The sequence below is a fragment of the Fukomys damarensis genome, unplaced genomic scaffold (genome assembly GCF_012274545.1).
Source record: "Fukomys damarensis isolate Sample0158 unplaced genomic scaffold, DMR_v1.0_HiC HiC_scaffold_22, whole genome shotgun sequence".
In the NCBI taxonomy this organism is placed as follows: Eukaryota; Metazoa; Chordata; class Mammalia; order Rodentia; family Bathyergidae; genus Fukomys; species Fukomys damarensis.
This window is the reverse complement of record NW_022900934.1, coordinates 24,624,921-24,647,994: the sequence shown is the minus strand read 5'-3', so window position 1 is coordinate 24,647,994 and position 23,074 is coordinate 24,624,921. Positions and strand designations below refer to the sequence as shown.

The 23,074-nt window shown below is 40.4% G+C and overlaps 1 protein-coding gene across 1 annotated transcript in view; it reads left to right on the top strand.

Moving 5' to 3' along the window:
* The window catches only part of Raly (RALY heterogeneous nuclear ribonucleoprotein), a 76,456-nt gene that overhangs the window by 28,437 nt on the left and 24,945 nt on the right, over positions 1-23,074 (top strand). Inside the window, exon 2 of the mRNA XM_010628385.3 lies at positions 4,721-4,806. The gene's annotated coding sequence lies outside the window, so the exon portion shown is untranslated. The remainder of the gene's footprint in view (positions 1-4,720; positions 4,807-23,074) is intronic.

Genomic DNA, 23,074 nt, shown 5'->3' with positions numbered 1-23,074 from the left:
CTTCTTCCTTCATGAAAACAAGAGTGGGAAAATGACACCTTCAACTAACAGATTATTAGCTCTTTGAGATTGATATAGATTATGAAGCTAAGAACATAGAGCTTGAAGTTTTAGATCTTACAGTCCTCAGAACAAAGATTGATAGAACAGGTGTTTTTTCATTCATTTATTCACATGTTCTCCAAATACTTAGTATCCCCTGTCTGCCAGGCTGGGAGTTAGGTGCTTGGGCTTTTACAGTTACTAAGACCCTAATTCTGCCATAAGATCAAGTCTTGAGGGAAAGATATAGAAATAGGCAGTCTTCTTTCCCCTAAATCAAATAATTGAATTTTAAAGTAGAACTTTAGAGTTGATCAAGTTCTGTTTTCATGTTCTACTTTAAAAGGCAGTACATAAAGTAAGGGAAAGCACATAGGTTTTGGAGTAAAGTGTTCCCAGAATTTAGTGCAAAAGCCCAGCTCCTGGTGTCCCGCGGATCAGGATTGGCCACCAGTACCATAATACCAGTCAGGGAGATGAGCAACGGGAAAAGCCAAGACAGCTTTAATCGGCATGGCCAGGCTGGGAAACACAGATGAAGAAATTCAAGATCTGTCTTTGAGGGGCTGACAAAAGTTTTGGGGCTTTATGGAAAAAAGGAACAAAGTCAAGGGTTGGTGTTAGCATAGCTGTTACCATAGGTAATCCTGGTCAAATTGTGGTCTAGTTGAGCCATATCTCACGACTGATTCTGCAAGGTTCTGGGAGAATGTTGTGTTTGTATCTAAATGTCCCCCCAAGCCTCATCCAGTCATATGTGGGGCTTTTTCAGAGGTGGCTGAATCTAGAGTGTGTGATTGATTCATAGTAAAGTGCTAGGATTAAATTAGTCCTCTGATTGCTTTGGCACTGCCCTAATCCCAGTAGCCTAGATAGAATATAAAAGGGACAGAAAGAAACTGGTAGGTTTCTGTTTGCTTTGCTACCTTTTGCCTGCTGTGAATGGTTTCTCCTCTGTGATGCATGTCTGCCATGCCACCCTCCCTTGGAGCCAGCTCATTATGGACTGAAACTTCTACAAAATGGAAGCTAAATAAATCTTTCCTCCTTTAACTTTGGGTGTCAGGTATTTTATCTCAGCAATGAGAAAAGTAACTAAGACAGCCATCATTGTTTGAGGGGGCTGTTTGGTTCCTATCATGGGATGATGGGTTTTTCTGGGGGTGGGGGAGAAGTTACCTTCCTGGAGTAACTGTTTCTGCTAGGGCATGGAGAGACTGTATCATGGGGTGGTCTGCAAGGCTCTGCTTTCCCTGGAAGTGGCTGCAGATGTAGGATAATGACTGGAGACTGCATCCAAGGGGGCCTGGGTCTGGATGTTGTAAAAGCTAATAGTTGGATGTCCCTGTAAATCCTGAAAATTACTTTTGTTCCTTGTATCTTAATGTTATCAGTTTTTAAGGGGGATAAGATAGGCTATTTAGGGCTATATATAAGCCTTTTATATAAGTGTATTACAGACACTCTTAAGTGCTTAACATGTCTACATGCAGAGTTGAGCAGCAGTATATATAACCCAACGTTTTAAGGTAATAAATGGAACAAATAATAAAAAATGAAGGCAGAGATGCCAAGCTCCATCCTACTTTTAGTTACCCGTTGGGTATCTGTTGGTCAGTCTCTAGATCCCTGAAACAAAAGCAAGCTTAAGGTCAAATTTTGACTAGAATTACACGTTTTACCTCACCTATTTTCAGTTACTTTGGCTGTATATCAGGTATGCCATTGTCTACTTTACAAGGTGGCATGAGAATTAGCAGGTTAACTCTTAACTCAGCAACTTGGGGCATAGTAGTGATATAGGACAAGTACAATTTCCAACCTGCTAGATGTCAGATAGGCCAAATTCATGTGCCCTGAAATCGAAGAATGAATTCCGTGGAACAACGGAGGTTGAGAATAAGAAAGATTTATTAGAGAGAGATCGCTCCTGGGAAGAGGGGTCCTGAAATTGAGTTGCCACCAAGGTCAGTTCTCTTAAGAATGTTTATAGAGCAAAATCACAAGGTGAGTACAATGTGGGTCAAACTATAATCAACCAATAAGATTACACGTCAGCCACTTAGCTAATATTGATCCAGTAGGGAGGCAGATCAAGTAGCCAAGGGTAGATGGAAAGAATAGAGGTATCTTTAAGAACAAATGGATCCAGATGCCCTGGTTACTCACTTGGGTGCTTGATGTCCATCTGGACTTTGCTGGACCTGGTAATACCAATTATAACTCCAAGTTACTGTTTATCCCTTAGGTGTGTAGCTATGCGGGGGGGGGGGCGACGTCATCCCCCAACCCCCAACTCAGGACCTTGCACTTGAGAGGCAGGTGCCAGGTATGGCTCCACTGAGCTAAATCCCAGGCCTCGGGTCATTGCATCTTTATCTTGAGGCCTGGTCTTCAGATGTGCCTCCAGCCACAATTCTGATGTCTTTATTTTTCTGCTGACTTCCTTAAGAGTCCAGTCTCTCTCTGACGATATATGATATATTACAGCTTCCTGTAATATTAATAGTGTCTTTGTATCTTCCTCCATGAAGGCCAGACTTAAATCTTCACTCCTTCTGTGGAGCTTCTGAGGTCACCCCACATTAAACAAATTTCTTTGTCCATTTTTATAATACATAAAATTCTTTAAATTGTTTAATCCTGCCTAATAGTTTCAGTATACCTTTGCAGATAGTTGATAGTGTCTCACCCTTCATTGCAATCTGCCTAACAATAAATTCTGTTCACAGTCATCTTTGCATTTTCCATAACCTCTAATTCAGCTGTCTACACAGTAAGGCCGACCAGGAAGGCAATATCAAATATTTCTTGATTGGATGGAAGGCCCATGGTTGACAGTGTTTTTCAGCTGATAGAAGCTGTTATAGACCTGGTTGGGAGCCTCCCATCCAACCTCTCCCCATTTCCTCACCTGTTAACACATTTCTCACAAAATCCCTGTATTGGCAGAATAGGAATTGTTTTGAGACAGGATCTCACTAAGTTCCAAGTTGGCTTGAACTTGCCATCCTCCTGCCTCAGCCTCCCAGAGTGCTGGGATTACAGATTGTGCCACCACCATGCCTGGCTATTTTCTTTTTTTAAAAAAAAATTATTGGTACATTTTAGATATATATAATGATAGCATTCATCATAGGGAATTTGTACCTGTACATGTTACATATCTTGATTCTTCTCTTCTCTCCAGTCTCTTCCCTTCTCTTCAAACCTGTCTTATTTATAAAAGCTTTGTTTCTATTTTTTTTTCTTTTATTCTCCTTTACCTACTCTATTTTCAAGTGTATATAGTAAATGTTAGTGGCTGTTAAATTAACTGTTGTTTTCCCTGTAGCTTTGCATCACAGTAACTAGAGATTAGAGAAGTCTCTGGAACCAACTATCTGAAGGCTGATGGATTTGAGTCCTTTAACTTGTATGTAGTAATAAGCCTGAGCTGAGCATGCTGGTGCACACCTGTAACCCTAGCACTCAGGAAGGCTGAGGCAGGAGGATCTCAAGTTCATGCCCATCCTGGGCAATTTAAGGGATTTAGTGAAACCCTCTCTCAAAAAACAAAAAAGGGCCAGGGATGTAGCCCAGTGCAGAGGCCCTGGATTAGTCTCAGCAACCCCCCACTCCCAGCCTCCCAACACACACAAAAGCCTGGACTTCAAGAAAAATGGAGACGTCAAGCTTGCTTGTGAAGGAGCAAGGGAGCTCCAAGCCCTATCAGCTAGAACTAGAAGACATGTTTACTGCTTGCTTGCTTCTGTTTTTGAGAAGTGGAAAGTATAATGTGTGGTTAAGAGGCAAACTTCTGGAGTTGGACTTCTGGGTTCAAGTCTCAGCTCCACATTTCATTAGCTGTGAGGCTGGAATATATGCTGCTGAATTAAGTTCCAGCTGTGAGGCTTGGGGAAAATTTACTTAATTTTTCTGTGCTTCCATTTTCCTTAGTGGTAAATAGAGACTATAATAGACACTAATCTTCATAAGATTGCTTCAAAGATTAAATGACTTAATAGAAACAAAAGAGTTGCAGCAATACCTAGCATGAAATACACTTCACTTTGTACCAAGGTTATCTCCACCCCACATTTCTGGAAATTGATCTGTTCTTAACCATTCTCATCCTGCAGAGGGGAAGTGGAGTAATGTTAGAAACCTGAGGTCAGTATCAGAGTGCTTGAAACATTGTTCTAGCTAGATTAACGTACTGGGCCTTATTCTTGCCTAGCTGTTACTGGCTTAGAGTCTCTATACTTGATGTTGCTTCTTTTGGAATACTCTTCCCTCAGGATTTTGTATGATGTCATCTTTTGAAAAGGCCTTCCCTGACCATTTTATCTGGATTAGGTAGTCTCTTTTTTTTTTTGAGACAGGGTTTCACTGTAGTTGAGATTGACCTGGAACTCACTATGTCGTCCAGGCTGGTCTCGAACTCACAGCGATCCTTCTGCCTCAGCCTCCCGAGTGCTGGGGTTACAGGTTTTATGCTATCACACCCAGCTCTATTTTTTCTTTCCTTACCCTGCTTTAATCTTTATAGCACTTAGCACTATCTGAAATGGTATATTTAATAATGTACCTTTCACTAGGATGCAGTGTATGTGACAGCAGGAACTTTGAATACCTATATTATCCTGTTTATATCTGTTCATGTAGAACCTCTAATGGACTTCTCTGTCTGTTATAGGTAAGCCTGTTCCCAGAGGCAGCTGCTGCTGGCTGACCTGATAACTCAAAAGAGGAAATAGCTGGCTAAGCTCAGCCTTGGTACTGGTAAGTGGACAAAGTCTGGGCAAGCTTGCGCTAAGATACAGGTAGAGTAACTAGTTTGGGGACTATTTTTACACTTATTACAGATAGCATACTGATCACTAATCTACTTTATATCTAAGAGAATGACTCTTAGCAGAGGAGGCCTCCTAGTCTGAGAGGGGATTGAGAATACTTTCCTGGAACTGTCAGTAGAATGCCGGGTATCATTTGCCTTGAGTACGACCAAGCAAGCTTACTTCCTTCTTGCTTCTGCCAGCTTCTTTCTGCTAGAGGTATCCTGGATCTGGCAGTGATACCTAGCCTTCCATATGCTTTGAAAAATTTTGTTTTATTTGTTTATTTAGGGTATGGGGATTGAACTCAGGACCTTGCACTTGTGAGGCAGGCAGCAGCACTGCTGAACTAAATCCCCGGCCCCATGTGCTTTTTCTTTAACATGACCCCACAAGCCTTACAGACTTTCTGACTTCAATTCTCCTATGACTTGCCAAGCCTGGAGGTGAGCCTTTAAGGAAGTGACAGAGTTCTTTAGTCCTGCACAGTGCGATCCTGAATAGTGGTGGGATTGGGTGATAGAGTAGGGCTGTCATGGGTGCACCATCTCTGCAAGGATGTTATAGAGAATCATAAGAGAAGCTCAAGTTGGAAATTTTTGTAAGTTTTAAAGGATCATGAGTGAAACCAGAAAGTAAAGAGAAAGCATTAATTATAATTACGTTGTAGCATCTCAGTCCCTGACCTTTTTGTCACGTTACTTCCCGGAGGTAACAACGAAGGGTTTTTTAGGAATTTGTGCTGTAAATCTTCTCTAGTGTCCTCTTCTTCCTCTGCTGGCCTTACTCACAGCTCAGTCTTTCTACAAGGAAAAGATTTCCAGAGCTCAGATGACAAATTCAGGCAGTACTGGCAACCACAGTTTGCGGCATATGGGCTACAGAGTGCAGGTTTAAATGCATTCAGGCACCTAAGTTGCAAAGCCACTCCTGGCATAGATACTAAAGCAGTTTCCAAGAGCCCATCCTAACATGAATCTGCACTCACTCCTGAGATGTTGCCTTGTTCCCTACTGGCATCCGAGAAGAAGAAAGCTCTTCTTGTTGTGGCCCTAGGTGTCTTCTGCTCCCAGGTCCCTCCCCCACCAAACTGCTAGTGAAAAAGGCAGTTAAGCTGTAGCCACTATGTTATTGAAGGCCATCTTGCTCTCTGTCTTTGCCAGTAATGTAACAGTGGACAAGGGCATTTTTTTTTCTTTCCTCTGTCTGCCTGAGGTATACATCAGAGGAATCTTGTTCCTGTCTGGGGCTCTTGAACTTCACATTATTGTGCTCCAACCTTCCTTCCTACTCTGAATCTCTGGGCTGTTACTGTCATTTCTTTTTTCCTTATTAAAGTTCTGTAGCTTCTAGCCTTTCCATGGCCTTGGTACCAAAGTTGGATCTTATTTTTGCTACCCTGTGAAAAAGCTTCACTTTTGACTATTTTAAAATATGAATGATTCCATATAAATAAGGATATAATACACAGGTATCCATAAAATACATAGCTGATTTATCTAACAGCCTCATTATTCCAGAGCCCACCTGAAAAACAAGAGGGAAACAAATCACTGTCATCCTTATTCCCTTACAGTGGTTCTGATTTATTCTTATTGTCATGTGTTATCATAGGTTTAGCAATCTGGTTTCTAACCCCCTTTAAGATTAAAAACAGCCAATAGAAAAGGAAAGAAGGTGAGAGCTGAAAGCTGGCAGTAATTGGGGAAGGATGCTAAGAAAGAGAAGTTAAAATAACAGACTGAAAGGCATTTAATGCAGGGGCAGCAGCCCAACAAGCACCTATGCCTCAGTAAATTGGGGCTAGGTAATTTCTGTGTTTGTTTTAGGTTTTTCTTAAAGGCCAGATTTTTCAGAAAATGTTAAATTAATTATTTATAGTGTCTACTCTATTGCCAGTCATAATGTACTGAATGCTCTACATAAATTTATTTCATTTTCGTAGTGACTTGGGAGGTAGATGGTGGTATTCTTGCTTTACAAATTACTGAGACTTAAGGACATGTAGGCAGTGCCTAAAAGTACAATTGTGGAATGTAGAAGAATCTGATGCCAGAGAACTGAGTTTTTTCTGTTACTGTATATTATCTCTTTTCCCTGTGATCTAAACGCTTATCCTTCTGAGTCTCTTGAACTGTTTTCACTTTTTAAATGAATTCTTAAGTATAAATTTTTCTTTTTGAAGATACTTATTCATTATTCATTTACTTCTTTCTACTGTGAAGTAAACGCAGACAGTTTCAGGTGTTTGAGATATAGCAGTAAATAAAATAGTTCTGCTGTAGTTTACATTCTACTGGAAGAAAGTAGACACATGAATATGAAAAAAAAAAGGATATGAGAATAGGGAGGGACTGGGACTGGATTATCAAAAGTCTTATCTGATCAAATAAGATCTGTGGGTGAAGATGCAGGAACTGAAGTAGTGTGCTATGTATGTATCTTGGGGAATAACATTCCAGGAGTTAGGAGTTCAGCAAGTTCAGAGGCCCTTAAAACAGTGTTTCTTACTGTGTTTGAGGAACAAAAGGAAACCAGTGTGGCTAGAAAGGAAATGAGCAAGGCAGGAGAGTAGAAAATGGAGAGGTCACAAAGGTAGCCAGATAAGGCTTTCTTCTGAGTGAAATAGCCATTGGAGAATTTTTAAGTAGAGGAATGGACAGACATCCATTAAAAAAAAATTACCTCTGATGGATCAGCTGGTACCTCTACTACTCTCTAGGAGAGTGTTGAATAGAATTGGTAAAAGTAGACAGCCTTACCTTGGTACCAGAAGGGGGTGGTATTCAGTCTTGACCATCAAGGTTTTTTTCCCCTGTGGATGACTTTTATCAGACTAAAAAAATTCTTCTGTATTCCTAGTTTGTGAGGTTTTATATAGACAGATTTCTGTGTTTTGTTGATTGTGTGTTTTTTGTCTTCTGTTCTACTGACATTGTTTTATAGTAGTAAATTTTTGGATAATAAACCCAACTTCATATTTGTAGAGTAAATCTGACTTGGTTGTGTTTTTTTGTTTATTTATTTATTTATTGGTGACAGGGATCAAACTCGGGGGCCTTGTGCTTGTGAGGCATGTGGCAGCACCACTGAGCTAAATTCCTGGCCCTGCAGTATATAATTTTTTAAAAAATGGATACTGGGTTTGATATGCTGAAGGATTGGTTTATAGAATTCTCATAATGTCCTTTGGTTTTGGTAGGAAGGTACTAGTGGCCTCCGGATGAATGAGACTGTTCTCTCCTCTATTTACTGGACGAGTTTATAAAATATTAGTGTTATTCTTCAAATGTTTGATAGAATTCAACACTGAAGCCATGTGACCTTGGACTTTACTTTGTTGGAAAATAATTACTGTTTCAGTTTTTCCTTGCTTATAGGTCTACTTAGATTTTCTTTTCTAGGAATATGTCTTTCATGTAAGTTTTGAATTTATTTTCTTCTAATATTTACAGTACTTTGTTAAAATCCTTTCCGTTTCTGTAAGATCAGTGATAATACCCCCCTTTCATTCCTGGCTTTGGTAATTTGTATCTTTCATCTTTTTTTTCATGGGGCAGTCTAGCTAAAGGTTTATCAATTTTGTGGATCTTTTTGGAGAACCAGTTTTTGGTTTCATTGTTTGTTTGTTTTTTTAAATTCCATTTATTTCCTCCTATAATCTTTTTTCCCCCATTAAATTTCTACTATTTGGGTTTGGTTTGCTTTTCTATTTTTAGTTACTGATTTTTGAGGTGCTACACAGCCCAAACTTAGGCAGACTTCTTCAGGTTTGACTAAAGTTGTTGGCTGTCAGTATACTGTCAGTTTGCTCCTTCTGATGTAGTAGCCTCTGGTGAAGTATTTAGATCCTCCTAGAAGGCCCACTTCAGAAACAGTAACGATAACCAGTGGTCTACATTACCCATAGAGAAGGACCAAGGGCTATAGTGCTTGCCATCCTGGATCCTGCCTGCCCCAAGTCAACACTGGACAGGCAATGGAGCAGTCCCGAGCCTTGAACTGGAGTTATGGGGTGATGGCACATGACAAACCAGAGCTTTCCAGCTTCTGAGAAAAATTGACAGAGAGCTACAGGAGACAGCTGCCCACATCATGGACTTCACAAATTTCTGAATGATTTTTAGGGCCTTGACCTCTGTTGCTTGTTATGAATGAAATTCTAAGTGGAGATTTAATTCCATTAAAGAAGAAAGGTTTAAAGTGCAGGTCCCATAGGGAAGTAACATTAAGGTGGGAAGAGCTCTGAGCAGTGCTTGGGCTTACTAGTTACTTTCATCTTTAAACAAGAATAGAAGTTTCTGTCCAGCATGCTGTTTAAGGCACATTATAAGTAAGTACTGTATAAAGCCATAAGGTGTTGTACAAATGTAAATGACTATTAATGTTAGTAATTATAGTGCTAGGGACCTAAAATAGTCTGAGCAGGTCCAAGAGCTGTAGCAGTACATCATCATCCTTCAAGGTATAGGTGGTTTTTTGTTTGTTTGTTTGTTTGTTTTTGTACCGAGGATTGAACCCAGGACCTTAATGCTTGTAAGGCAGGCGTGGTGTCAGGGAGCTAAATCTCCAGCCCTCCTTCAAGGTATAGGAATGAACATCTGACCCAAGTGGGATCTGTAGCTTCAAAGGACAGGAGACCCATTATCTGCCAGTATAATCATCAGATAGTGTCTAGAGAATTAGTGGGGAGAATCTAAGGAAAACTGCCAGGCAGCTCATATAAGAAGCAGCTGTCCCTATTTACTCCACACCCAGGAATTCTGGCCACATCTTATTACTTTGGTTCCAGAAACAGCTGGCTCTTTCTTGAAGGTTGGTAGCACAGAAAAGCAATAAAGTCCAGTTTGCTTTGGGAGAAAAAGTGGCAAACAAAAGGCTCTGGCCTCTTTGGGTCCCCCTACTTCCCTCCCCTTTTCACTAAAACTAAAGAGAATCTTTCTTGCTTCCCACTAGGACAGCAGACCAGAGCAAAAGATGAGCCAAAGAGGAGAGAGACTAACTTAGCCTATATAGATAGATCAGATCAACTAGAGGGTGGTTCTAGGGATGTTGGCTATAGTGGGGGTGGGGTGGTGGTGAAGACCTGAGCCTAAGACTAGGGTCCACATGTCAGAACCCAAGCTAGAAAAGTGGGAGATAACATTTCAGAAAAACAAGGTCCATAGCAACTGTGGTGCTAGAATCCTGAGATGAGGAGTTTCCTTATCTAATGGGACAGAAATAGGAGGGAAATACTGTTCTGTAACAACAAAAGACCCCATTAACACAAAACAGAAATTGCTTCTTTGAGGTTATTGTTGTCATTTTGTATTATCTGAGACTCCACTCTCCAACTTAACCCTCATCATCACTACTTGCTCCCATCTCTTCAGTTAGCATAATCTGTCAAGATTTAGAGCATACTGGCAAAAGACAAAAGGTATTGATGGGATATCTGGTCTTTAGGAACATTAATTAGCTGAATCTTTCTCACTGTTTTGTGTATTTTTTAAAACCATAGGCCTTCTGATGGTGGAGAAAGGGAGGAGGTTTTTAGAACAAGATTTACCAAGATCTGAGTCTTTTTGACATCTATTTTTTTTTTTTTTTATGTGAGTAACCTTTGAGTTGTACTTTCCTCAATTACAAAATGAGAATAATCCTACAGTGATACCTCGGTACTTACTAATCATTCCTAGAGGTGTGGGGAGTACCAAAACTGATGAGTTCCAAACAAATTGTTTTGTCTGGAAAGAGGAGCAAATCAGGAGACAATTGACACTGACAAGTTTTAGCTTGTGTGTGGAGTACCAAACAAATGACAAGTACTCAGACAAAATTTTCATGTCAGAATGTGTCAAGTACAAAATCTGAAGTTTCAAAGCAGTCAAGTACCAAAGTATAACTGTCCTTTTATGATTATGATGATAAGATGATAAGAGTAGATGGGAAAAAAATGTGGCCCGGATTGGTGTTCAACTACAAGTGACTGAAGTAAATTCTGAAACTGTGGGTTCAGTGTTAGATTGAAAAAGAAGAGTATAGTACTCAGGCTCTGAGCTTTATTGTACTAACAGCCTTTGGGAACCATTTATTCCTGGGTCTCAGTTTCCTCAGTTCTATAAGGAGAGAATGAAGTAGAAAGGAGTGGTCTATATTTGCTGAAGTCCTTTTTCTTTTTTTTTTTTTGATACGGTCTTGCTTTGTAATTCCAGGTGTCTTTGAACTCACTATGTAGCCCAGACTGGCCTTGAACTCATGGTGATCTTCCTACCTTAGCCTCTCTAGTGCTGAGATTACAGGGGTGTGCCACCATGCCCAGCTCCTTTCCACTGTTGTTCTGCAACCAAAGACATGGTGGTCTGTGGTCCTAAGGCCAAAAGAGAAGCCTCAAATTCAGTCCTGCTTAAGACTGTAGCAGGAACAGTTAAAAGATGGAGCTCTTATCTGTAGTGAAAGGATGTGGGAAATGGCTGGGTGTCTGCAATAGGGGCATTGACCAGCATTTAGGGAAAAGAGAAGAGATGAGAGTGATTGGGAAGGTTGGGGACTGAGTAGCTAGCAACTATGAGAGAAACCATGAGCAGCGGTCCCAGTGTGTGCTCTGTGACCCACTTGCTAGGAGTTCCAGTCAAGCACTTTATCTTTTTGCAGCCTCCACATCCTTATCTGAAAGTTAATTTAGTTAGGTGTTTTCTCCAAGGGCCTCTTCATTGTCCACTCTTTTCTGGCTGTCAGACTTTGTTGTATTTCAGCTTTGCCCTTGGTATTAAGGGTATCATTGTGGAGAAGACTTCAACCAGCCAGACTTTTGTCTAGCCCCTAGAGTATTTAGAGTGCTCTTGAAACCATAATTTAAAGCCATCCAGAACCATACAGTTTTCAACTCTAGAAATGTCTTGGTCCACCTTATCTAACCCTCTCGTTTAACATTGAGAGATAATGAAGAAGGAAAGAAACATGGCCATCACTAGCTTAATCTGTCTGAGCCACACAGTATTGTCACCTGAAAGGAGTGATACAGAAAATTATTATTCAAAAGAGGAAAGTGATAAACAGGTGTGAGAAATGAAGTCATGGCCCAGGTTTGACTTCAGACCAGAGCCCAGGTCTCTTGTGTCTCATTTTCTCTAGAGCCAAGGTCGGTTTCTCTTATCTGTATGTAGTAGCAAAGATTGGAACTGAAAGCATGTCAGCTTTCTTAACATATCTGCCAGCAGCTTCCTCAAATCCCCTGTGGTGTGTGTCAATAACACAGCCTGTACTTGTTTTGGAAACAAGTGCTCCATAAGCACTCTTGTTTGATTTGCTTTGGCTGGTACAAGATCCAGATGCTCTTAGACTAGCACAACAGATTCTCCAAATCAACCCACTCCCATGCTGATCTATTTGGTTCTGATTTGCTGCTACCTGGGGTTTGTTGTCTCTGAGTCTTCCTTATCCGATATATGAATCACATTCAGTGTCCTTTTGCTACTTCACCCTTTCCCCCTTGAGTAACATTTATTGTGTACCTACAGTATGCCTAGCATTGTGGTAGGTACTTTAAATAGATTATCTCCCTAATCTTTCTAACTATTAAGTTAATAATAGCTCTAGCAGGGAAAGCTGAGGCTTAGTGAAGTAAATGGATTTACTGATGTCACATATGTAGTATTTAAAAGAACTGGGATTTGAACTAAAAGCCTCCTTACCCTGTAGACTGAGGTCATTCCTGAATACTATACTGCCTAGCTGGCCTCTGGCCATGGTCCTCTGGGAGGGTAGAGTGTTCATAAGTCCCCAAGAACAGATATCGGTGCCTGGGAATAATGGAAATATCTTCTGTGCCTTCCGTACATTTTCTCACTGCTCTCCTTCAAACCACCTACCAAACCCAGTTGTGGGATCCAGAGATCCAGGCACTGAGAGTCTTCTATCTTCAGCGGTTTAAGTCCTCCCTGGGAGGGTTTTCTTTCTGGCCTTGGGCTTACCTAGATAGGTTTCAGTTACAAAAGGGGCAGGCCTTCCTTTGTCTTTGTGCCTTTCTGAGCCCCTCCCTGCCCTTTTGTCCCCCTCCTTACTCATTCATACTCAACTATTAGAGACTTCTTAATGGGACCTCCTTCTAATGATGTCATTTTAGGCTTAAGATGAGAGGTGATTTTTTTTACAGCATTATTTGCTGTAAAATCACGGAATTTTAGGATACTAAGAGTTAAAGGCTGTGGTGGCTCAGGTCTGCAATCCCAACACTCCAGAGGCTGAGGCAGTAGGATCGCTGTGAGTTTGAGGCCAGCCTGAACTACATAGTGAGACTCTGTCTCAAAAAAAGGTTAAGGGACCTTAACTGACAGTCATCAAGTTTACAGAGGACCCTTTATTTAAACATTCAAATGGAGCTACTCTGATTGAAGCAATAGTGGTAAGGCTAGTGGCTCAGCTTCTCCACTAACCTTACCAAAAACAACCTCTGAGATATATGCCTTAAATTTAGACTTCCTAGGAACACAGTCTATAAAACAGCACTGACCCGCACCAACTTTCCCATTTTATAATTGTGAAATTGAACGCAGTGATATGCCCAGGTTTACCTCAGAAGTAAGTGGAGGATGCCCTGACTCTCTGTGGTGCCCTTTCTACTACATTGGCCTTTATCTCATTATGTCCTTAAGTGACTGACTGAAACATTTCACTGGCAGCCTGTGCCAGGGTGTCAGGCTTCTCTTGACTCCCAGTGTCCGATTCCAGTGAGGTAGGCAGACCTGTGGCTATACATACCCCTGATAAGGCATAATTCTCACATATAGTGAGCATATGTCAGTGTTGTTTAAGTGTTTAATGTGGAAACCATTAGAAAGAATGGCTGAGAAACTATTTAGGTCATTAGTGGAAAAAGGTTATTGTGCTAAGATTGCTAAATTAGGTCTAAAATTGGTTAATGTCCTACTAAAAATGTAACCCATGGAGTTACCTTGTCTGTTTAAGACAAGTGCACCTTCTTCAGTTTTTGATACATTAACTTCTAATGTTGTAGAACTTTAAAACATGTAGTCCCTAATCATTTGTGAATAAGTCAAACAAAATTTCATTTTCTGTCAGATAACTCACAGATACATAATAAAAAATATTCTAGTATGACTAAAATGTCACACAATCACACAATGATCTTTTTGCCTTACACCCAAGTTTAGGATAATTTTTCTTAACATAATCACTGAAAATGATCAGAACCTCTTCTATTAAAACTAGCTAGGTCATGGCAACCCAGAAAGGCACATTTCTGAGTTATATAATGTATTTATTTGTGTATATCACTGTGCACTAGGATATGTGTGTTACATCTGAAGAACCACTGAGGCAGTACACACACAAAGATGGAGCCTAAAGAGTAGGTTAGACCTAAGCTCACCTAGGATTGGAACTTTTAAAATATACCCTAGTTCCAGTCTGTAAGTTAGTCACAGCGTGTCAGAATTGGAAAGGACCTTTAGAGACTTGGAAATATATATACACACATTATATATTTTAATATATAGTATATATATTTTTTTCAACAAGTGCTTGATATTGCTTTTAGCGCTGAGATATAGTTTTGAAAATGATACAGTGTCAACAGTGATAAAATTTTTCCTCTCTCCCTTCCTTTTTCAGACAGACAGGGTCTCATTATATAGTTTAGGCTGGCTTTGAACTCACTATGTAGCCCCCAGCCTGGCTGTGAACTTGTGGTGATCCTCCTAAGTACTGGGATTATAGGTTCATGCTACCACACCTGGCAAGAATAAAGTTTTAAAAAGTGACCAGAGAAGTCCTCTCTGAAGAGGAAGCTTATTTCTAGCTGAGAAAAGAATAGGTGAAAAGTCCATGAGGTAAAAATTCAGAATAATCAGAAGGCAGGCAGTATGGCTGAAGTGGTACCAGTCTTACCTCCAGAGGAAGCAGTGTGGAAGAGACCGGAGAATGGAGCAGCCATGGCCAGAACAGAGCTCTGAGGCTCATTTTTCTAATGAAGAAACGATTCCAGTGCATAGCCAGGGCCACACTGCAAGTTTCCTCCCTACCACCTTTTGGGTTTTCCCCAAGATTAACTTGAATCCCATTTTAATATCTTCATTCTCATACAGCTCTCTTTCCCAAGATTTGTCAGACCCACATTTGCTCACATGACCTGGTAATAGTGTGTTTCCTGGAGGGTCAGAGCTAGAGAGGTCCTTGGACATCTTTTAGTTCAGAAACCTGGAGAAGGTAAATGACCTGACCAAGGTCATTTATGTAGTTAGTGGCAGAACTTGATTTATTTTACCCAGTTCTCTTGCCTCCTTGTCTCTGGCTTATAATTTTCTGCTTGCTATCTCCCTTTCTTTCTTCTCCAGCGGAAGAGGCAAGTTGTGACCCATGTGGTTGGCAAGAGCAGCTAGGCCTTTCATCATTTGTTCCCTTCCCTTAGCTTTTTAAAAATTTTTGCTATCAGGGATCGGACTCGGGACCTTGTGCTTGCGAGGCAGGCAGCAGTACCACTGAGCTAAATCTAGCATTTTATTTGGTCTTTGTTATGTGCATTTATGGTCTTATTCTTGAACTACTATCTCTTTGCAAAGAGCGTGTTGCCTATTCTCCACCTGTGTTCATGCTACCCCTATACTTGGACTGGTAGCCTGCTCTTAACCACCAGTCACCATACATACCAATCTTTGAAGGCCAGCCTATCTTCTTCTTTTTTTTTTTGGTACCAGGGATTGAGCTCAGGACCTTGTGCTTGCGAGGTAGGCCGCATAACCACTGAGCTAAATCCCCAGCTGGCCAGCCTATCTTAACCTCCAGAGAGATGCAATATGGAAGAGGAAAATAAGATTTGGAGTTGACTGTATTTGGGTTTGAATCCTAGCTTTTGGCACACACTGGGACAAATTTCAGACTAGTTACTTTTTTTTTTTAAGTATATGTTTGGAATATTATACAATATTTACATTCCTTGGGGGGAGTTGGTACACATATATAATACATCCCAATTCCCTTTTTCATCCTCTTTCCCTTCCCTCCCTCCCTCCTCCACCCAAATCTTGGAAGTGGCCTATATGTCCATTAGTAGATGAATGGATAAAGAAAGTACAGTGTTTACACATGATGGAATACTATTCTACCATAAAGAAGGATAAACTTGAATTATTTGTAGGAAAATGGATGCACCTTGAGACCATAATGTTAAGTGAAACAAATCAGACACACAAGCTTGAACATTACGTGGTTTTTCTTATATGAGAAATTCAAAGCATAAATGAGCAAAATAATAGCCAATAGGAAGTAGGGAGATAGATCTTTCTCAGAGGGGAAAGGGATCAAGAGATGGAGGGAGGGAGGTAAGGGTGAGGATGAGGAGGGAAAAGGGATGAAAAGGGAATTTGGGGTGTGTTAGGTACATGTAACTGACTCCATACAAGTAACGTAAACATTACGTATTGCAGATATATTGCAAAAAAGGGAGAAGGGGATTGGACATTACTTCTCAGAGCAGTTTGCTCATCTTTGAAATGGGGCTGTTAATAACCGGTTCATCAGAAGGATATTTAAGGTATTATATGTGTACATTTTAAGTACTCTTTAAAAAAAAAAACTCATTCACTCCTCCTCAAAGGCTGCTCTCAAAAGCCTGCTCCCTTTTTCCTAATTTATCCAGTAGCTAAAATTTCTTGTTTGGTGTTTCCAGGAAGGTCAAAGATAAGAGAGGTTTTAGTTCAGTCTCTAATGTTAGAAACTCAGAGACGCTGCACTAAATTTTAGCATGTTAATCTATAGTTATTTAAAAATAAAAGTTAAAAAATTTTAAAGCACTGATCTCAGTTTTATAGATTTGTGTTTTTCTTGTATAAAGATCAAGGACAGATTAGGATTTAGTATGTTGTTGCTCTTAAACTTGAACAAGCCTCTTGACTTCACTCTTTTTTTATGTTTCTTACCAGAGCTCTAAAATTCAACCTGTAACCATTTGGAGGGCCAGGAATTTAGCTCAGTGGTTCCGCCGCCTGCCTCACAAGCACAAGGGCCTGAGTTTGATCCCAAAACAAACAAAAGTACCTTTTGGAAACCTGACTTAGTTATCTGTTCACTTGGGAAAATGTCTCTTGATGACTGAGCATTAGCAACTAATCTGGCCCTGCGTGACTTGGAGAGAACAGGATAGGAGGCAAAAACTGGGTGCCAGGGAGCTGTTAGATCAAGTATTGGAAATTCCTCACAGATCGACCATATCAAAAGGTTTGTAGGGTAGAATCCAAGTTGTATTACTGATGATGACTCTGCATGAATTAACTTCTGGGGTGGGGATTGCCAGCTCTTGAGAGAGGAAGGACCAGTGATGCACAGCTATACTTACACCTGGGTAAAAGACCGTGTGAAGAAGAGTGTTTTATTGTGGTTGCCTACAGGTCATCTCTACCATTCAGGATATGAGGTTCTGGCCTCTCTTTAATGCTGCTGTTTTTTGACAGCCCAGTCTTTGGAATTGCATAGTTCAAATCCCTGCCTGCCAATTACTGTGTCCCTTAATTCTTGCTTTCCTTCTCAGAGCCACAGTTTTCTTGTCTGTAAAATAATGCTGTTGATATCTACTTTTGTAAAATAGTTGTCAAATAATAACTGAAACTTACTTGGGCGAATGGTTGGTTAATAATCTGTTGCTGTTAGCTCTTTCCCTAGGAGATGGCAGTAAAGTCAGGGCTGCTGTGAATCTCTGACCAACCCTACCTTTACCCTAAAAAATGACCTGGATTCTTAGTTGCTTCTTTGAGCTCAGGCTCTAGAAACATTTTGGGGAGGAAAAAAATAAAATAAAAAAGCCTTCATAGGCCAGGCTATATACCAGGCATCATACCTGAGTAAACAGAATTGTTGTCTGGCAGATAACAGGGACAAGGCAGGTAGCTCAGGCAGCAAGCCTTTTGAACAAAAGGCTTCTCTCTTTTCCCAATAAATTGGTCCTTGGGGATCCTAGCTTTGAAATTCTAATTGACAGAAGAAGGAAAAGATTCATTAGAGTCTGAACTCATTAAAATGCTCTGCTGCTCACCTACAATTTATTCTTGGCATTTCGTCAGGAGGGATTAAATAAAACTAGTGGGCTGGGAGGCTGCTGGCAGAAGAGTCCTATGTGCCTGGTGTTACTGAGGGCTGCTGGTAAACACAGCTTTCTTCAGAATTACCTTATCCCTAGGACTAACCAGAGTATAAGTGTTACTACATTCTGCCATCACTGGAAGGACCTTCTGAGATCATTCAAAAATTATAAGATTATTAAGCACAACAGTGGTGAAGTTAGAATCAGGCCACCTGACTTCCAGGCTAAGACTATTTCCCATGAACTCACAACTCACCTTGGATTTCTAGGTCCAGTGTTTCATTCATTCAACTTTTTTTTTTTTTAAAGGCAGACCTGGAACCACTGAGCTAAATCCCCAGCCCTCATTCAACTTTTTTAAAAAAAATGCCCCCCCCTTCTTTTTTTGTTTTTTGAGACAGTCTTGCTATGTACTTCAGGTTGGACTTGAATGCACTGTGTAGCCTAGGCTGGTCCTGAACTAGCAGCAGTCTTCCTGCCTCAGACTTCAGATTGCAGGGATTATGATATCACATCAATTTTAAGTAAGTCAACGTAATACCTTTCCAATTTTTAACAAAACAGAAGAATAAAGAGAACATTTTAATTTTTCTATGAGGCTACTGTTACTCTGTTAAAAAAGTGAGGACATTATATAAAAACTGTGGACCAATATCTTTTTTTTTTTTTTTTTTTTTTTTTTTTGGTACCAGCAATTGAACTCAAACTCTTGAGCTTTGGAGGCAGGCGCCAAAACCCATTCAACTTTTAAACACATTCCGTGTGCCAGGATTTGATGGTAAAAAAGGCATAGGGCAAGTAGTATACCTGATGCAGTATTAGGGGAGATCAGAACAGCCTTGAGTCAGAGGCTGAATAAGAATTACTGAATCGGCAGAAAGATAAGATGGTGAATGTTAGTCTGAGGAGCTAGTGCCTACAAAGGCGACAGACTTTTTCCAGGAAAGGGACGTTGAGTCTTGTTAGTGTGGAGGAATTGAAGACGAGATGAGAAGTTGACAAGTGTGAACCACTTAGTCTATAGTAATAACCTTGGTCTTGAGATTAGAAGTCCTCAGTTTTAACAACAACAAAATAATAAATAAAATTGGGCCGGGGATTTAGCTCAGCAGTTCAGTGGCCTGCCTCGCAAGCGCAAGGACTTGAATTCGATCCCCAGTACCACAAAACATAATAATAAATAAGAAGTCCTCAGTTTTAGATGTGTTTCTGCTATTAATATGTTAGTAATCACTTTGGTAATGTATAGTTAACATCTAAGTGTGCCATGCTGGATATTGGGACACAGAAATACATAAGATGTGTATAAGTCCCTTTCCTCAGACATCTGACAGTTTAATGAGACAAACAAACTGATAAACAGCTCCCTTCCCATAATAAATCAAATGAATAATTACCACTGTTACAAGAAATGAGGGCTGAACATTGTAACTTTCAGTATTTTCTTGGGTCTTTGATGTTAATACTTGTCAAGTGGTAAATAACCACTGCACTGTGTAGTTTATGAGCTGATGGGAAAACAGATTTGTAATGACTAGTATTTGTGTGAATTTGTGGGTTACAAAACACTCACATCATTAATTCATTGAATCTTAACTATAGTCTTTTTAGGAAAGTCCCCTAGTTTACACACGAGGAAACCAAGACTCAGAAAATTTGAGACTTTTTCATGGTTTTACAACTTTTACTTAACAAAAGTTAGGATTATAAATCCAAATCCTGAACTCTGTTTTGTGGTACAGTACATCTGAACAAACTGAACAGTAGTAGGAAGATGATAACATTTCTCTGTCTTACTTTAGTGGCATATTATCTCCTGAACTCTTAGTACCCTGAGTCCTGCTGTTCCATCAGTGCTGGCTGCTCCAGCTCATGCCCTTTAGAGAGATACATTGTTACCTCACTGGCTTTTCATAGCAGCTTGTAGGGGAGACACAGCTTGCTCTACAGATGAGCTAACTAATGTCCATAAAACTAACCCGGAGGCCTTGAATTGTTCGTGCCAGAATCAGGGTCGGAATCTAGAGCTCTTGACATCAAACAGGTGCTCTTAATAGAGAAAATAGGCTCCTTTGGTTCAATTTACTTCATACAGTTCTTAAATATAACTTACATGCTAGAGAGCTTCTAGTTAGGTTCAAACCTTTTTGGCCTTTCTTAAGAATATAGTCTTAGGTTATTTATTTCTCTGACCCCAGCCAGGGCTTGGATCCAAGAATATTTTGCTATGTTTTTGGCCTTAGTCTGCCAGAAGCTGGGGAAGTTGATGGCACCTGCAGAGTGAATTGTGAGGGTGTGATCTCAGGCGGAGCTGGAGGATGACTTGAGAGCCCTGTATTCAACTACTGCTTTTCTGTGCCAAGGCCTCAGCCAAGGTATTCTCCATCCCAGAGCAAAGTGAAGCTAGCCAGCCCGATCATATTTTTTATTTCCAGTCCCTTCCCCCTGATCACCCCATCTTGTTAGTCTCATGGCTGCTGGGATCTGCTGTCCCAAATGATCCTCTGTACTTATTTCCCAGGCATATTCCAGGGGAAGGTTAAGATGTATGGCCCAGAGTAAGTCCGACATCTCTGTCTGGACCATTTGAGCTACAGGTCTCCCACCAGGCTCCTACTCACTCTACTGTTCTTACTCTTGGCTTCTTAAGAAGCAGATTGTCTACTTAGTGTAAGGCTCTGCCAAACAGCATAAAGAGTAATCAGTACTGAGAAAAATTGATATTCCCTCTTTATCTAAAATCTTATCTGGAGAAATTTAAGGACCATTATTTTGCGGGGTAAGGACTGGAATCTCTTCAAGAATCTTATAAATCATGAAAGAAAACATGTATTCATGATGCCTCAAATGTTTCCTATATTTTTATTTTTATACTTACAGACCCCTTTTATACCTGTTACCACCTTTGAGCCATACAGTCACTGTGAGGGAAGTAGTGCAAAGATTTCTGTTCCCACTTGACAGTTGAGAATAAGGCCTAGGGAAGGCTAGTGATCATCTGATAATCATGGAGGCAGAGCCCAAACATAGCCAAGATTTTGAAGATAAGTAGGTGTGGGCTTGAAATCTGGAGCTACCTTACCACTTTGTAGCTGTGCCACCCTGAGCAAATTAGCTTCTCAGAGCCTTGGTTTCCTATCCTCTCACGAGTATAACAGTATCTACTTAGGCTTGAACTTGAGATCTCCTTGCCTCAGCTTCCCAGACTGCTGAGATTACAGGCATGTGTTACCACGCCTGGCTTCATTCTTCCTTTTCTAGCCAGCAAATCATAAAATTACAGAGGCTTCCTGCAAACTACTAATCAGAGAGCATTGTTAGAACATAGAGCTTTCTGTTTTGATGTGTTTGTTTCATCTAACAGGAAAATGAGGAAACAACAGGCTTAGTGGCTACAAATGTTTTCAAACAGTTGAAGGATCAGGGGTCAGGTAATTAGCTCAATTACAGGTCTGGAAAGGTGCCTGTAACCCACAAAGTTCACCTCTGTTCTTTTGTAAGATGTTTATATTATATTTGGGGGCTGTTACAGATCTAGAAAATCCACAGACCAGCTCCCAATGAGAACCACTCTGATATCAGTAATTATAGGAGAGGTCCTAAGTAGCCTTTACAGATCATGTCAACTTTCTGCTCCTGCACTGCACTGTGACATGAAGGTCAGTGATAGGAATATACTGTGAGATTTTCTATCGCTAGCAAAGGGAACTGTCCTTGGCATTTGGTGGGGACTGTTTTTGCATTTTACTAAGCGCATGTAGTAAGAATACCTCTTTATATTGGTCAGGTTATGTGGTAGACTCTTCAAAGCTGATCTTATAATATTTAAGGTGGTCCTATGATATTGAGGTTATGTTTCCTATTTTACATGAAGGCCTTAAAGCTGGGAAAGTCATTCTTGGATCTGACAGCAAATCGGTGATGGATTCTTTGTTATATCACAGGTCCTTGGTATAAGCCTGACATGTAGTAGATGTTTAAAAAATATTTGTCATTTGAAATTAATAAATACATAGCATTGTGTTAAATGCTGCATACAGCCTTGGAAGTGAACTTCAGATCTTTCAGCACTTTGTCCAGTGTTTCTTCCAGTCAGACCGCATGGTGAGGACCCAGTGGTTGGGCTCATCTCATAGTCACCAGATAAGACAGAGGAAGAAAGCCAGGCATAGTGGGGGCACGCCTGTAATCCCAGCACTTGGGAGGCTGAGGCAGGAGGACCACTGGGAGTTACAGAGCAGTCTGAACTACATAGTGAAACCCTGTCTCAAAATACAAAAACAAAAACAAACAAACAAAAAAAGACAGAGAGGAAGAGCTAGAACAAACTTGACATTTAAATTTTTTTTTTTTCCTGCTCTCTGCTGTATTTCTTCCTTACCACAGAAAGCCCATATTCATTATTGTGGACTACAAGCTCAGCCACTTGATGCCTCTGCTCCCATTGACCCCCAGCTTTTTACTCAGCCCTACTTTTTCATTGTCTCTTATCACTGTCTTAACCTCTCCTGCACAAGGAACTTGGGTTCATCTAAGGCACACCAGTTATATAGTTTACTATTAAAGAACCTCCATGTCAAAAAACCTGGGAAACTAAGTAGTGAAACAGAGTTGCAGGCCAGGGATTTAGCTCAGTGGTACCTTGCCTTCCTTGCAAGTGCAAGGTCCTGAATTCAATCCCCACTACCTCTCAAAAACAAACAAACAAACAAAAAAACCCCAAGTCTCCCTAAAATTCTTTTGTTTGCACCTAAACCCACCTGAAACACACATTTAGAAAATTCCTGAGTGCTGAATTTTTTCTAGTACATTATTTCATTGAATCCTCATGACCCATGGGGGAAGATCACAATATTATTCACATTTTACAAATAACAAAGCTAAGACAGGAAACAAACACTAAAAAAGGTTACATCAGGGCCCAGGATTTAGCTCAGTGGTGCCGCCATTTGCTCACAAGTGCAAGGTCCTGAGTTTGGTCCCTGGTACCAAAAAAAGAAAGTTAGTTTACATCATTTACCTAGGATCTTACAGGGGTGTTACATGGTAGAACTAAAATTTGAACCCAGGTAGTATGACTCAAGTCATTCTCCTAAAACGGCCTTGAACCAGGTATGGTGACACATACTTGCAGTCCCAG